This window comes from Astyanax mexicanus, chromosome 16, assembly GCF_023375975.1.
Source record: "Astyanax mexicanus isolate ESR-SI-001 chromosome 16, AstMex3_surface, whole genome shotgun sequence".
NCBI lineage: Eukaryota > Metazoa > Chordata > Actinopteri > Characiformes > Acestrorhamphidae > Astyanax > Astyanax mexicanus.
Window position 1 is genome coordinate 5,234,631 of NC_064423.1, and position 16,821 is coordinate 5,251,451.

Consider the following 16,821-nt stretch of genomic DNA (forward strand, 5'->3'; position numbering starts at 1 on the left):
GACAGAACATCTCTATTATCACGATATGGATTTTTAATATCACAATATTTCTGTCTCACGATATATTGTATACGATATAATATTGCCCACCCCTATTCGGTACCACTTTAAAATAAGACTACCTTTATAAAGTGTTTATAAATGGTTTACAATTCGCTTCGATTCGATTATGTTGTAAATGCCTCAAAAATCATTAATAAGCAGTTATAACACATACGTAGAAAGGGCAACAATATAGATGGCTGTGGGTTCACTATTTGGCAAACAACAGGTCATTGTTGCCCTTTCTATGTATGTGTTATAACTGATTATTAATGATTTTTAAGGCATTTGCAACCTAATTAGTAACTATTAATAAAATAATTGTAAACCATTTATAAACCCTTTATAAAGGTAGTCTTATTTTAAAGTGGTACCGAATGTTCTCCAGTCCTCATATACAGAAATGCCATGGAAAGTCATAAAAAAAGCAGAATTTACCATCATTTTTGGCAGTAAACCCATATTTTTTTCCCACCTCGTTCAACACAGCAGCTTATTTAACGGTGAGACTAACATATGTTTTTTTTTTTTTTTTTTTTGGTTAACGGGCTAACAAACTTCATGCCGCCAAAACATGCCAGTTCAATCAAAAATACAGAAAATCTACCCTAATCACCCTAATAAACTGTTTTCAGGAGAGATAATTCAGTGTATAGATTAATCCAGGGCTCGCCAGGACAACAAAATATTTGCAGCTACTCAACATCAGCGTGAATCATGGATTTAAAGTGGAGCTCCGAGCTGAATGTGTTCAATAGCCCGGAAATGACGGTAAATAGATCATGAAGCGTTACCTCAGGGTACGGCTTTAGCACGCCAATACATGTACAGTTGTGAGGTGTATGTGTCAAGTGTGTACTAGAAGTACATCATAGAATGCTAACATTACCACCCACAGTGGGCAGGCAGGCAGCACAGTGCATTGTGTGGTAATGATTGTGACTGGCAGTGTCTGGCTAGAATTGTCCATGTAAACACACTCAAGCAGAAACCCTTAGATCAAAATTTAAAGCAGGAGACCCCATCACATATCCCACAAGTCCGTGCAGTGTTTGTAAAGGGCAGTAGTCCAAAAAAAAGTATTAATTATGAAGATATGGACTATTTTTTTACCATTTTCTCCCAATTTAGCTAGGCCAATTATAGAGCTAATCAGCTGTACATCCACCCCCCCCCCATCACTATTGATGCCCCAACACCAGGAGGGTAAAGACTAGCACACTTTTTGAGCTGCTTCTGATGCTGCAGCATTGCCGAGTAGCTTCATAGCGCTAACGTTCGGAGGAAAGCGCAGAGACTCGGTTCTGATACATCAGCTCATAGACGCAGCCTTGTGCTGATCCACATCACCTTAGGAGTGATGAGAGGAAAGAGCACCATCTGTGCTCTCTCAGGGCTCCAGCAGCTAAATTGTCTTATTACTGACAGATTATAATAATTCTACAATAATCGTTAACCCTAAAAATTTCATCCCTAACTGACAATTTCATACAGCCCTACTCACTGGACTACTGGATACCATGACCACCCACCCGCCCCACATCATTTTCACCACATCCACATGATGGAAAACACTGAGTGGTCCTTAAACAAAGTTGTAGTGTATAATAAAGTGTATTTTTGCGTAGAGTAGATAAAGTGATCTTACCTTAGAACCTGGGGCACGAGGCCCGAGGCAGCTCCTTCCTCTGGAAGAGCTCACACGCTCGCTCACGATGCAGACCTGGACCCCTGAAACACACCCAAAGAGACAAAGCTTTAATTACAGAGCACAAATCCTGAGCCCTGAGCCTTTTATAACCTTTACCACCATATACTCTACGAGTCTTAATGAGACAGTACTGAGAAAACACACCTTCATATTCACAGCGCTCGCTTCATTACCCGCTGATCATCAATTAAAGCTATAGTGACACTGACTGATGATTAGTGCAACACATTCCTGAGAGGAGCTCCGTGTTTCCCGAGTGATGAGACGTCAGTAATCTATACGACAGAGCTGTGAGCGTGAGAACAATGACACCATCATGCCTACAGGTATATTTGCCTAGCTCTATAAATACACTCACACAATAACAAAAGTAGTACAGTGTCCCATGACTTCTGCCAAGTTTAATAGGAGCTAAAAAGCACTGCATATACCTGTAAGAGACTGTAAATTAGCTACACTGTTACATTGTGAAAAAGGTACGTATTAATAAGTGACACCGTTACCTAGTAACAGGAAGTAACAGTGTTACATTACATTACATAACATTTGGCAGACGCTTTTGTCCAAAGAGACTTACAATAGTCAAGTACAAAGTAATAGGAATTAAGATAAACCATTTTTAGATAGGGCTTAAAGGAGGTCGAAGGGAAATAAAGGGATAGAGAAGTGAAGGAGGGGAAGAAGGAAATGAGGTTAGAAGTAGGTAGTTAGTTAGAGGTGTTAGGAGAGTAAGTGCTCTTTGAAGAGCTCTGTCTTCAGGAGTCTCTTAAAGATAGTGAGAGATTCTCCTGATCTGGTAGTAGAAGGTAGTTAGTTAGAGGTGTTAGGAGAGTAAGTGCTCTTTGAAGAGCTCTGTCTTCAAGAGTTTATTAAAGATAGTGAGAGATTCTCCTGATCTGGTAGTATAGAGATGTTAGGAGAGTAAGAGCTCTTTGAAGAGCTCTGTCTTCAAGAGTTTATTAAAGATAGTGAGAGATTCTCCTGATCTGGTAGCAGAAGGTAGTTAGTTAGAGGTGTTAGGAGAGTAAGTGCTCTTTGAAGAGCTCTGTCTTCAGGAGTTTATTAAAGATAGTGAGAGATTCTCCTGATCTGGTAGTAGAAGGTAGTTAGTTAGAGGTGTTAGGAGAGTAAGTGCTTTTTGAAGAGCTCTGTCTTCAGGAGTCTCTTAAAGATAGTGAGAGATTCTCCTGATCTGGTAGTAGAAGGTAGTTTGTTCCACCATTGGGGAACTCTGTATGAGAACAGTCTGGATTGCTTTGTGTGAATGTTTGGTAAAGCGAGGCGACGTTCATTGGAGGAGCGCAGCGGTCGGGAGGTGGCGTAAGCCTTCAGGAGTGAGTGCAGGTAGGAAGGAGCCTGTTCTGTCATCACCTTGTAGGCGATTGACAACACTGTAAATTAACAACACTGTAAATTAGTAACACTGTTACACTGTGAAAGGAAGTGACCCGTATTTAGTAATACTGTTAAATTTTGAGCAACACTAAGTAAAAGGAACTAAGCATTTTTTTTAGAGACACTGTAAATTAGCAACACTGTTACATTGCCAAAGAAAGTAAGTGTTACATTAATTTTTCATTATAAAATTCTTTAATTTTCTCAAAAATCATCAGTCAGGTATTAAGGAGCAGAAGCCACTCCACAGAAGTACAGAGTTATACAGGAGTTTCAGTTTAGTTCTCCTGCAGTATTAGCTTTAGTAACAATGTTACTTGGTACACAGTAACGTGGTAAAAGGGAGTGACAGTGTGACTTGCTAACACTGTTATGTTGACACTGTTACTCATGGAAAGGAAGTGACAGTGTAGTTTAGTGACACTGTTGCTTAGTGAAACTGTTGTTTAGCAGAACTGATAGTGTTACTTTGTGAAATTGTTACATTGTGAAAGACAATGTAACTTAGTAACATTATTACATTTTGAATGAAAGTAACAGTGTTACTTAGCGACACTGTTACTTAGCAAAATTTGGCGACACTCTTACTCGGCGACGGTCTCACTCGGCGACGGTCTCACTCGGACGCGCTCTCACTCGGACGCGCTCTCACTCGGACGCGCTCTCACTCGGACGCGCTCTCACTCGGACGCGCTCTCACTCGGACACTCTCTCACTCGGACACTCTCTCACTCGGACACTCTCTCACTCGGACACTCTCTCACTCGGCGGCAAGAGCGCCACCGCTCTTACTCGGGCGACGCTCTCACTCGGCGGCGCTCTCGCTCGGACACTCTCTCACTTGGACGCGCTCTCACTCGGACGCGCTCTCACTCGGACGCGCTCTCACTCGGACACTCTCTCACTCGGCAGCAAGAGCGCCACCGCTCTTACTCGGGCGACGCTCTCACTCGGGCGACGCTCTCACTCGGACGCGCTCTCACTCGGACGCGCTCTCACTCGGACGCGCTCTCACTCGGACGCGCTCTCACTCGGACGCGCTATCACTCGGCAGCAAGAGCGCCACCGCTCTTACTCGGGCGACGCTCTCACTCGGCGGTGCTCTCGCTCGGACACTCTCTCACTCGGACGCTCTCTCACTCGGACGCTCTCTCACTCGGACGCTCTCTCACTCGGACGCTCTCTCACTCGGACGCTCTCTCACTCGGACACACTCTTACTCGGCGGCAAGAGCGCCACCGCTCTCACTCGGACGCTCTCTCACTCGGACGCTCTCTCACTCGGACGCGCTCTCACTCGGACGCGCTCTCACTCGGACGCGCTCTCACTCGGACGCGCTCTCACTCGGACGCGCTCTCACTCGGACGCGCTCTCACTCGGCGAAAGGAAGTGATTGTGTAACTTAGCCACAGTGTTAGTGAAATAAAGTGACAGTGTTACTTAGCAAAACTATTACATTTTGAAAGACATTAACAATGTAACTTAGCAACACTTACATTTTGAATGAAAGTAACAGTGTTACTTAGCGACACTGTTACTTAGCAAAAATCGGCGACACTCTTGCTCGGTGAAAGTAACAGTGTAACTAAGCAACACTGTTAGTGAAATAAAGTGACAGTGTGCCTTAACAAAACTGTTGGCTTGTAAAAGGAAGTAGCAGTGTTGCTTAGAGACACTTACACTGTAAATAGGAAGTAACACTGCTGTAGGAACCAAACTCAAGTAAACTCACTTACTGAAAATAAATGTCTTTCGGTTGCTGTGTTGCTTTAAGCACTTGTGATGAGCTGTCATGTCAGTGGTATTATTATTAGGGCTAATCAGTGTCTAAATATATATAATTTACAGAAAATCAATATGGTTTCAATGTGCTTATCTCAGAAATCAGTGCGTTTCTGTACGTGTTATAGAGTGTTCTATAACAACAGAACAAATAAAAACTACCATAGCCAAGTCTCTCACACACACACACGCACACACACACATTCCAACGTCTCTGTGCCGTCCAGCCACTGTACGCAGACAGCATTGTCCACCATCACTTGTTTAGCTGTCTAGACATCCCTAGGCAGCCGAGGCAGAGCGACTGAACAATAATTTATCCGCTATTCAAGAACGCCAGAGTCATGTGATTCAATCCAAACACCAGCCCTCACCCCCTCACACGCCTCCTGACCAGCAGAGGAACTGAGAGCAGACCCTGAGCCTGTGCCCTTCTTTTTCTTCTTCTTCTTCTTTAGGACTTTAGGATAATTACTTTAATCCATATAAAATTTAAGAATGATTATTTATGCACCTGTAAAGAATGTATACAGGTTAATAACTGGAGAAGAACACCCTCCACCTGAACTCCACTTATAAACCACAGCACTGTTCCCAGACTTCCAGAGCGTTCTACTGCCGGTACCACGAGCGGCGCTCTATAGAACCACAGCACGTGCTCAAAAACTAAAGCACTAAAAACTACATGGCTGCGCAAGGCAGTGTATATATAAAAAAAAAAAAAAAAGCTTACACACACACCCTGTCCCTCTGAGCATTCAACAGCAGCAGCTTCAGCAGTTTAACTGACTCTGGTTCAGTTTCCAGGATTAAAAATAAATAAATAAATAAATAAATAAAAAGTGGTACAATAGCAGATTTAGAAAATCACAAATTCACCAGAAAGAACCTAAAGACTAGACAGGGTGTTTAATCACTGAATACACTATGCAGTACTACACACACACGCCACGATGCAGCTCTACAAGGAAAAAACAGCAGTTTCAGCACTTTGACAGACCCCGTCTCCTATTTCCAGAAAAAAAGCACACCCCACCTCTCCACACAGCCCCTCCCTGCAGCGGCAGCAGCTCTATTGTTAATAATAAGCGATGACCTAATGAAGGCAGCAATAATTCATGGAAGCTTTAGGAGGTCCGAGTGTTTCGCGGCGCTGGAGCTCTCGGCCCAAACCGCTTTCTTTATCACTTCCTCCCCTAATCACAGTCCATTAGAGCGGAGGCTTTTGTTTAGGGCAGCTGCGACACACAGAGCCGTGCTGGGTCCGGACCGCGGCCTCGCTCCGGGATGTGCTCGGCTGCCCTCGTCTGCTCCGTTTCCCCGCAGTCATTCAGGTCCCCTCGCTCTGCTTCAGGTATGGATCTTAATGCAGCACTGAAGAGATGCAGGAAAACCGAAACAGACGGAACAATTTACAAACAAACAACTTATTTGAGTTAGTGCTGGGCAGTTTACCGGTTCATATGCTATACCGGAGGGGAATTTAAAATCAGTATGCGTTTTTCATATATCCGCCACGCCACTAGAGGCACTGTGGATGTGGAGCGCTGTGTAGAAGTGTGGAGCACAGTCAAAGAAGCACAGTAATGGCAGCTCAGGTCAGTCTAGTTATTATAAGTATAAGTTATAGTTATAGTTATAAGTAACTATGTTTAGTGTGATAAACTGATAAACAGCTGCTTAAATACTTTAATGTCTTAATTGGCTTCAGTAATAACACACTGTAAATTGATATTAAACTTATGTCTTACTCATGCAATAAAGCCTTTGAGAAATATCTTTTGAATACTTACATTTTGAGTATGTCTGGTCCATTTATAGTGTTAATGGAACTATTTAAAATAGTTTAGTAAAGAAAAAAATAGCTGTTTTTCTGATAATGAAGTCTGATTTCTTTATATTGTTTAATTTTGTGGGACAAAGAAAGTAAGAAATTAAATATAGTGAGAAGATTCTGTGTTTTAGTGTGTATATCTGTATATCTGTGCAGTATGCAGTTGCTTTAACAAAAAACACTGAAAATCTGCTGCTGTATTTTAAAAACAGTGTTTTTAAATGGGGCGTGCAGCACAGATTCTTATATATATATATATATTATTTGGGTGATATATCAGATTAGTTTGTGCCTCATCGGCAGAATAGCTCAATTAAAAATAAGTATATTTGATAGCTGGGTCAGATCAAGACCAGATCACGTTCTCATAAATTAAGCGGGGAACATGGCAGATTACGGCAGAAGTTGGGGTCAAATGTAAACACTATTTTACAATAACATTGACAGCCATAATTTAAAGTAAATAAATGGTTTCGTCATATTGCAAAGCATATTGTTATTGCAAACATACTGGCTCTCTTTTTTTTATACTAGCAAATTATCATGATTAGCCATTTACATACCTGTCAAGTCTCCCGTTTTGGCCGGGAAACTACCGTATTTTACTCCTCTTTCCCGCCGTCCTCCCGTATTAGTATTTTCCCGTAAATTTCCCGTATTATACTAAATAAAAATATATATAGGCCACAGGCGACAATGCACTGACCGCTGTGGGTCTCTTAACCAATCGTGGTGCCGGTTCAAGGAGAAAGTCCCGCCTTTCAGGAGAAACAGCCAATCAGCTAGCTGGTTTTGCGGAGCGCAGTTTAGTGTGCGGGAAGCCCCGCCCCTCCCCTCGCTGTGAGTTCAGACAGCTAGTCGGAGCAGCTGTCGTTAAAACTAATCTGGATATACAGAGATTTTTCTAAAAGAAAGGTAATTAACCATGTAAAATGTGATGAGATTGTTTCTGATAGCTGGTTAAAAAGACTCTTCTCTGAATCAAAACATAAATTAAACCCACTGTGTGCTTAATAAAATACAGCTTGTGACTCAGTTAGCTTAACTTTAGAATTAGCTAGATAGATATTCAGGGTTTGAATCTACATATATGAAAAATCTACATATATATATAATGCCCTGCCCTGATGTGCCTGATCAGCCAATAACTATCATTTCCAAACTCTATTAGTTCAGGGCTAGTTTTAGGGTTTGTTAGAATTTGTTTAAATCTCAAGTATTGTGGTAATGTATTATAATGTAATGTAATGTATTATTTAGAAGGGGTAGAAAGAAGTATTAATGAAAGATTATTAATTGTGTAGGCCCCTTAGGACTATTATTTACTTATGGAATATATCTGATCCATGTCCTTTTTGTAAATTTGTGCACCCTTCAATTTCAATTTTAAATCTATTAATTACAAATATATATATATCCCTTATTTTTAAGTCCAAAACTTGACAGGTATGCATTTATTATTACTGCTGAAAACCAATTTCACATAAACTGCAGTACTTTCAAAGAAACTTTCAAAGAAATGGATGCTTTTAAAAGACTGCAGATTCCCTGAATGAGAACTGAAAGATCCTGAAAGAGGCGTCTAACTCCTCTATACTCATAACAGTCACCTATCAGCAACTCAACCTCAACTCAGTTAGAGGTGTGCAATATCATATCATATACAATAATAAAATGTAAGTTTTGTTTTGTTGCAGTAGTCTATTTTTAATTTTTTTGGCATATCGCCAAAAGTATCGTTATCGTGATAATACCATGAAATATCGTGATATTATTTTAGGTCCATGTATCGCCCACCCCTAGTTTCATAGACACTATAAATGTTCTCTCTTGAAAATTTTTAAAACCTTAAATTCCATTTTATTATAAAAATGCACAGTAACACTCCACAGTGAGCGCAGCTCAGGAATTAGCTTGTACACGGCATGTTTATAAAAGAGTAACACTGATACTGTAATCAAGGCTGAGAGAGTGACATTAATACCACCCAGCGAGTGGAAAATATCTGCTAATAGTGGGAGATTTACTCTTTATTTGTTTTTATTTACACACGTGGCTGAACCAGAGAAGACCCAGTTCCACCCCGACCCGATCAGCATGCTGCTTACTGCGGAGAAACAGAACCGGGTCAGGTTCACAAGTTCACTCGACTGATACTGTGGGAGTGAACCCGGCGAGTTCCAATATTCATTATGTCATTAACTGGACTAAATGTAACATGGAAACGCTGCATTAGGGTTGTGCCATAGAATAAGAAGCTCTGCCTCTGTTGTAATTTAAAGTTATTTTTATTGGTAGTAGTTATATAGGCTTATGTTTGACAGGGATATCATGTTTTTATTTTGCTATATGCAAAGCATTGATTTATTTGAACTATTTTTTATTTCTTAAGTATTATAAAGTTTTGGTGAAAGGAGGTTTCAAAGACCTAAATTAAATTTTCAGACAGTAGTAGGTACAGATTTCCATTGCAGGGATTCTTAGCAGTTTTCTGAGGCCTTCTAAGTATTTATATCGATATCGAAATTATATCGTATCGACCGAAATTAAGGAATATATCGTAATATAAATTTTGGCCATATCGTCCAGCACTATCGTATCGTACACGATTATATCGCCAACATTTTTGAATATCGTGAACGATATTTTACCCTGAAATATGGTGCCATATCACCCGCCCCTAATTATCACATCAGGAAACTACTTTTTTGCTGCTTTTTGCAAAAGAAAAATTCACACTGTTCTCATTTCCAATTATATATCTACTAGAGACAGATTATATCTGTCCAGTATCATTTATTTTACTTTAATCCTGGATATATGCATTATTATTATTAGTATCATGACATTCTGGATCTTTGACTTCTGTTACAAATGTGATAAAATTCTTGTTTTTTTTTTTTTTTAAATATCTCAGTTAGGGAAGTGCCATATCATACCGTACGCAATAATAAAACTTCATTTTCATTTTGTTAACTTCATCAGTTACTCGGCTTCAGCAGCTTTCTTAACTATATGAAAGGAGACTTCTCCTCCTGTATCAGTGGCTCTATGCCCAACCCTAAACAACCATGAATTTTGATTCTAACCCCTACCCCCAACCAATACTAACTTTAAATATGATTTTATGTTATGTATAAAGCTCTGGAAAAATAAGAAACCTCTTCAGTTTCTGAATCAGTTTTTCTGATTTTGCTACTACTGACATCTCCCAAATTCCAAATAAAAATATTGTCATTTAGAATATTTAGAAAATGAGAAAATCACTGAAATAACAAAAAAAGGTGCAGAGATTTCAGACCTCAAATAATGCAAAGAAAACAACAAGTTCATATTCATGAAGTTTTAAGGGTTCAGAAATCAATATTTGGTGGAATAACCCTGTTTTTTTCATGCATCTTGGCATCATGTTCTCCTCCACCAGTCTTACACACTGCTTTTGGATAACTTTATGCCAATAATAAAATGAATATGGTAAACTTGCGATGAAGAATATTGGTTGACAAATTCAGTGAAACTAACACTAATAGATCCATAATAAAAAGTATTATACAGAATTGTCGTGCGATATCGCAAAATAAATAGCAGAATGTACAATGCATCGTGGTCTCGCATTAAGATGCCCTGAGATTCCCATCCCTAATCAACAGTATCAGACTCTTACAATATGTTATTCAAATACTCTTCTATAGATAGTACAATGATTTTATTCCATATTTGCTGCACATTTGTGCATTCTGCATTGTTACGCTTTTATTCTCTATGGCAGTGTTGCCCTCAGGCAACAATCCAATTTTATTTTCATACTTTACATAATTTACCTACTTATTTATCTTTAAAACGATGTTACATTGCATAACTACATTCAACACAATGAGGCATCAGGTAATAAGTAATAAGTAATACTTGATGTAAACTTACTAAAACAGTGTTTTATATTCATTGTAGAGCTGGGCGATTAATCGATTTTATCGATTAATTCGAATTTACAGTTAAGCACGATGTGTTTTTGTGAAAATCGATTTCTCTGAGTTTTAATTTTCACCACCAACGCTCCCCTGAGCTTAGCCCCGCCCCTCTCTCTCTCTCTCTCTCTCGCGCGCGCGCAGCCCTGCCCCTCTCTTCCTCCTGGTCCCCCACCCACCCACCCACCCACCCACACACACACCCACACACACAAACACACACAAACACACACACACACACACACACACACACACACACACACACACACACACACACACAGACACACACACACACACACACACACACACACAAAAACACAAACATGATGGCGGAGCAGTGTTGCCAACTTTGTCGCTATATTTAGCTACTTTTCAGACCCTCTAGTGACTTTTTTGTAAAAAGCGACTAGTGACAAATCTTTTGTTGTGTTATTGGAGACTTTTGGCGACTGCTGCCGTGAGCCCCGCCCCACAACACGCACAGTGCAGTCTCACACACTTAGCACACACACACACACACCGCTCCACGAACACACTGTGCGTGCTGACTGACCCCGCCCCGTATTTACAGAGCAGAAATATAAATATAAAAGTGTCTTCAGTGTGACACGAAAAAAAAAACTCACTGAATTTAACTCACGCAGTCTCAGTCAGTCACTCACCTCATTCACCACGTAGCCTGTCACTCACCTCATCCACAGTGTCTCCCTCTTTGTAAAAAGCTATTCAACAATTTGTCTATAATAGGTTTGAAAATAAAGAAAACTTAAGAAAACTAATAAAAAGAAATGTAATAAAATAAAAAACTGCTCTTATAATAACATTTAACAACACGACAAAAAACTGACTTATGTATTTTACGTAAAAATAAAATTATTTTGAGACGTGACTGCCTATTTAAAAAGCAATAGATGGTGTTCCTTTGTTGGAGGGTTTTTTACTCACTTTTTTCTCTCTCACAATGTTAGTCCTTTACAGCTTCAAAAACATGTATTATGCAAATTATGCAATGACGTCATTTAGCGACTTCTAGCGACTTCTAGGAGATTTTAGTAGGGGGAAAAAAATTTCGAAAATCGGATTTTTACATTTTTGGGCCATATCGCCCAGCTCTAATTCATTGTCTTGTGCAGTTAGACTACTTTTATTATATTTATCATGATTCTCATCTCTGGTCTTGAAGACCCTCTTCTACAACCTGTATATTTGCATGTTTTGAGTGCTTCGTTCCTCTAAATCACCTGAAATATAACTTTTAGGACCCTCATCCTAAAACAGCTTTTTCCTTATTAAAAAATATAATTCATGTCATAAAGGCTTAAAAAGCATACTGTTGAAACAATACAAAAATGTATCATGCAACAAAATGACAAGCTTTTGTGTAACACTGCCTTATAGTACAGTAGTATATACTGTACATGTGTATTTTTGCTGATATAAAGCACTAAACAAATATGTTCCTTTTATAACAATTTCATGCTGATCTTACACAACCACTTCTTACAAAAAATGTGAAATACCATCTAGAGTTTCCTCTCTTTCTGTATCTCTGGAGCTCCAGGCTCTGTTCTGTGGATGTAACGGGCTGAATAGCCTCGTTCATAAAGCTAAAGATTCTATCCTTAGCTGTGATTCAGAAATACGTGAGCCCTTTGCCAAGTATTCTGTTTATCTGATTTCTGCAGCGTAGCCCAGTCCACGCAAAGCTCCTAATCAGATTGTGCCCAGTAACTTTGGTCAAGAATGTACGATTAAAGAGGCTGAGTGGCTGAGGAGAGAAATAAATAGGCCACATAGATGAATTCTGCATCTTTCCATTCAGACAACTTTCAAATTACCCACAGAAAATCACCTAAAAAAAACTAATTATACCTCTTTTTACATGAGTTAGAATAGGTCTGAGCTACACAACAACATGTTCATGAAGATCTTTACATCAAATCACTCTCACGTAAAGATAAAGATCTCATCAGCTCTATTCAGAATGAGCCATTTCAGGGCTCTGTCACTTTTATGCAAATAAGCTGTGGCTGGCCACGTCATATGTATACGCTGAGCATTTACCGCACAGTGAAGTGTTCGTGCTAGCTTGTGTTAAATTAAAAAACACAAACAAGCTAGATCAAGCTTAATTGTGATAAAATCATCTCCATCATCTGCAGATTTGCCACAGACAGTAGGTCTGTGGAGATCCCTCCCTCAGAAGAAGTCTGCCGGCTAATCCTGCTGTGTACTGTATAAGACTCTCAACCTGTCTCAAAATGACAGAAATGGTGTTTCTTCAACTTATCTAGTGGGTGGGGCTCTGGTAGAGGTTGATGGGCAAGGGGTGGTGACAGGGTGGTTCTATGCAGGTTTCCATAGGGATGAGTCTTTAAATGAAACTGAAAATTTTCAGGACATTTTGCAATAACAAAAAATAAATAAATAAATAAATAAAATTATGCTACTTCAACTTTGCATACTGCAAACACAAATAGTTACACAACAAATATCCATAAAGCTTCACAGTAAATAATAGGCTGCTCTTAGAGCAGGATACATGTATTTCTTTAATTACGACAGTTATTATTATGTCACAATTTAATGGTGTGAAATATCGCAAGTTATCTATGATCTGTACATTGCCCCCCACACAGTTCTGAATGCACGTGAACTGTGATTTAATAGCTGCAGTTAAAGTGGAGTACAGTTTTACTGCTGCTGGGGAATTTCCCTCAATCTGGAAATAGAGATGCAGTAAAAATATACAGACTGAGCAGCTGCCCGTCACATGAACAAGGCATGCACAGGGCAATACCCTATAACCTCTATGGAAACACAAAGTCACTAATGCAAATTAACAAATGGGCCGTGTCAAAATGAATCTGCTAATACAATCAAATTAGCAGACTGTGTCAACATAAAAGTCACTAATACAAACAACCAAACAGACCGGGTCAAAATAAAAGTCACTATTACATTTAAGTAAACAAACCTTATCAAAAAAAATATATAATACTTTGCTTTAAATATCTGTATTGATCAGTTTATATGTAATAATTGAAAGTGTCTGAAAGTGCTTTATTTAGTGCCCACTAGCTAGTGTTGAACTCATTCTCATTGTCATTAAATCCCACTGTTTTGATTGGATAAAAAGTATATATATTTTTTTCACATTTTATGAACATGAATGATCTTTTTTTATATTATGAGAGTATTTGTAAAAAAATATTTTTCCAATTGAAATCTCACACCATCACACTAGTTTCTTTTCGTAATTTACAAATATTCAATCTGTGACTATAATATTAAGATCTGCGTTCCACCAGATTTCAATTAAACACTGTAAATATGAAGGTGCACTGCCATAAAATATCAAAAATCTCACCAGACTCACGTTTCCTCCATAAAAATTACATTTAAATGAAAAACAGCAAAAAATTAAATAAATAAAATAAAGTAAGAAACACCAGCAGTTTGGCCTTACTTACCAGTAAGAACACGTGAGCTTTCTGTTCTGCTCGTTATAAAATTATTCAGCGCATTTAAGTAAATCCTTCACGAATACAACACCCATTCCCTCTCGCACAACAAACTACGCTTCCCATCAGTCCGAGGGGGAGCAGACTGCGGCTGGGTGTGAGATGTACGGTGTGAGGTGAATGTATGTACACTTCAGACCACAGAGGCGTGTCTGTGGTGAAGGGAGCAGTGAGTGTGGTCCTGAGGTGAGAAGAAATAAATAATAAAGATCAAATATAAGATTCAGATCTAAGTCAGGCCACATGACGGTGGATTAGCGGCTCCATGGGAACTCCAGCATGGGAAAAGCTGCTGATCCACTGTGAAGAGATTAAGCTATAGTTTCACATAGCCATGATCATCTCAGACTATTCTCTACCTAATGATCTTTCCAAACCTGCGAGAGATTTACTGATAACACAGTTTTATATCAAAACTATACAAAATTAAAGTGAACAAACGACCAAACTAAGCCTTGGACGTAGAGCTGGATGAACAGTATAAAAGCCACCACCCTTGGTGTACGTAATCATGCACTGGGTGATGGGGGTGTGCCATATCGTATTGTATGTAAAAATATGGCTTAAAATTTGAGAAATTTACTGATAACTTCTGACACAGTGTGGAGATTTGGTTCTGTATCAAAACTATATAAAAGTGAACACATGAACAAACTAGGTCTTGTGATTTTACTGGACGTAGGGCTGGACGATATGGCCAAATTTATATCACAATATATTTTTTTAATTTTGGTCGATACGTTATAATAATAATATATAATATAAACAGTATAAAAAGCCAGCATCCTTGCTGATGGAGAGTGAAAATATTGTGATACCGCAATATAATTGAAAACAAAAATATTTATAGTATTCACTTTTCAATTTGTCAGGAAAAGCAATGGTGTTCCCGGGTTAGTTTGACCCGGTTAATGTTTAATTATCCAAAAGATGTCTGAAACCCCCAAAAAACCTAACAAGCAGTGTCATCAGTTTTTCAAAAAAAAAAAAAAAAAAATTACATGTTCAAACTTAAAACATTTTACTACTTTATTACATTTTGAAAGTCCTATAGAAATATAAAACACAATAGTTTTACATAACAATGAAACGTAACATCGCAATTTTGTTTTAGTTTTTAGAAAGGCTGGTTGCAAATATGTGAGATGAACCATTTTTATTTAATATGTTGGTTACACTAATTAAGGCAAGCAGAAAAAGTTTTATACTGAAAAAATACTTTTAACTTTATTTTCCTAGGTCTTCAAACTTTGAAACGGGTCAATTTGACCCAGAACAGAACAGGAGGGTTAAACTAAAAGTTGCAATTACCGACACACATTTTTACTGTTTTTCTTTCTGTAGATCTGAAAATATGATTAAATCTTTGTCTAAAAAAGGAGATCCATTTTAAACTGTGAGATTTGTGATCCTCCACATGTAAACATGAGAACTCACTGCTGGCAAACGACACAAACGCTGATAAGAATGGCCTAACAATGGCCTAACAAGGGCCCACTCCCCTAACAATGGCCTTTCTGAACAATACGAGTCTGAGAGTGACTGAAGGTGTGGTGTTTTTATATCAGTTTTAAAAAAGGTGAAGAGCAGGGCACACATTAGAAAACACCACAGTCTAATAAAACTAGATGAGCAGCTGTAAACACGGCTGTAATGATGGAAAGTGAGATGAATGGGGCTTATATATGAACAGATCACAGCAACAGAATTTATATCAGTCATTCATTTCAAAAGCACAAGCTCCTCCTACTGCTGCTACTCTCTAATGAAATAATTTACATAAGGCATTTAACGACTTACAACCATATACATGCTTTTTCTCAGACGTCCTCTGAGAAAATTACAGGCTGAATTACCTACTGTTTTTCGATAAACTCTGTGATCTGCGTAAACACTGCAGCAAGTGGAAATGGAGGAGCTACTGAACGTGATGACATGTGACCGAGAAAGCCTTAAAAAAAAAACCTCACTGGTCCTCCTGTTTTTTTCAATTGCAGTCTGTAGTTTCTATGGTCTGGTCAGTTGATGAGTTTCTTCCTCTGTTTGGTTTAATTTCACAAAAGGCATAAACTCAAACGCACCAAAATACACACCAAAAACCACGCAAGCAGATTGTCTCCTCCGATTGGTCAGAGGACAAATCAGAACGCAGTGTTGAAACACTGAAACACAGTGTTTTCAATGGCATGTGCAGCACAGATGTACACACAGTAAACAGAGTCATGCGACGGGTAGCAGTAAACGCTGCACACACCATGAGTGTAAACAGCATGGAGCAGCAGAGACTGTTTTTTTCATAGCTGTAATAATTAGTATTATCTGGCTAATAAGTCAGATTAGACTGCACCTTATCATCAGTTTAATGCAAATAAAAGAAGTATATTTAATAACTGGGTCGAATCACACTCTCACCACCAGCGAACCACTCCAAAGTTTGGTTGTCTGATCCACAACCAAATGTAATTACTGTTTTCACACTTGCTCAATCGAAATGCACTAAGAGTACAAACCAACCAGAGTCCCTTTTATCCGACCCCTTAAAGGAGAAATCCGGTGTGAAATTGACCC

The 16,821-nt window shown here is 38.9% G+C and overlaps 1 protein-coding gene across 2 annotated transcripts in view; it reads right to left on the minus strand.

Moving 5' to 3' along the window:
• The window catches only part of atp13a3 (ATPase 13A3), an 88,581-nt gene that overhangs the window by 61,757 nt on the left and 10,003 nt on the right, over positions 1–16,821 (minus strand). For both annotated transcript variants that reach the window (XM_049465734.1, XM_049465733.1), the window contains exon 2: positions 1,691–1,773. The gene's annotated coding sequence lies outside the window, so the exon portion shown is untranslated. The remainder of the gene's footprint in view (positions 1–1,690; positions 1,774–16,821) is intronic.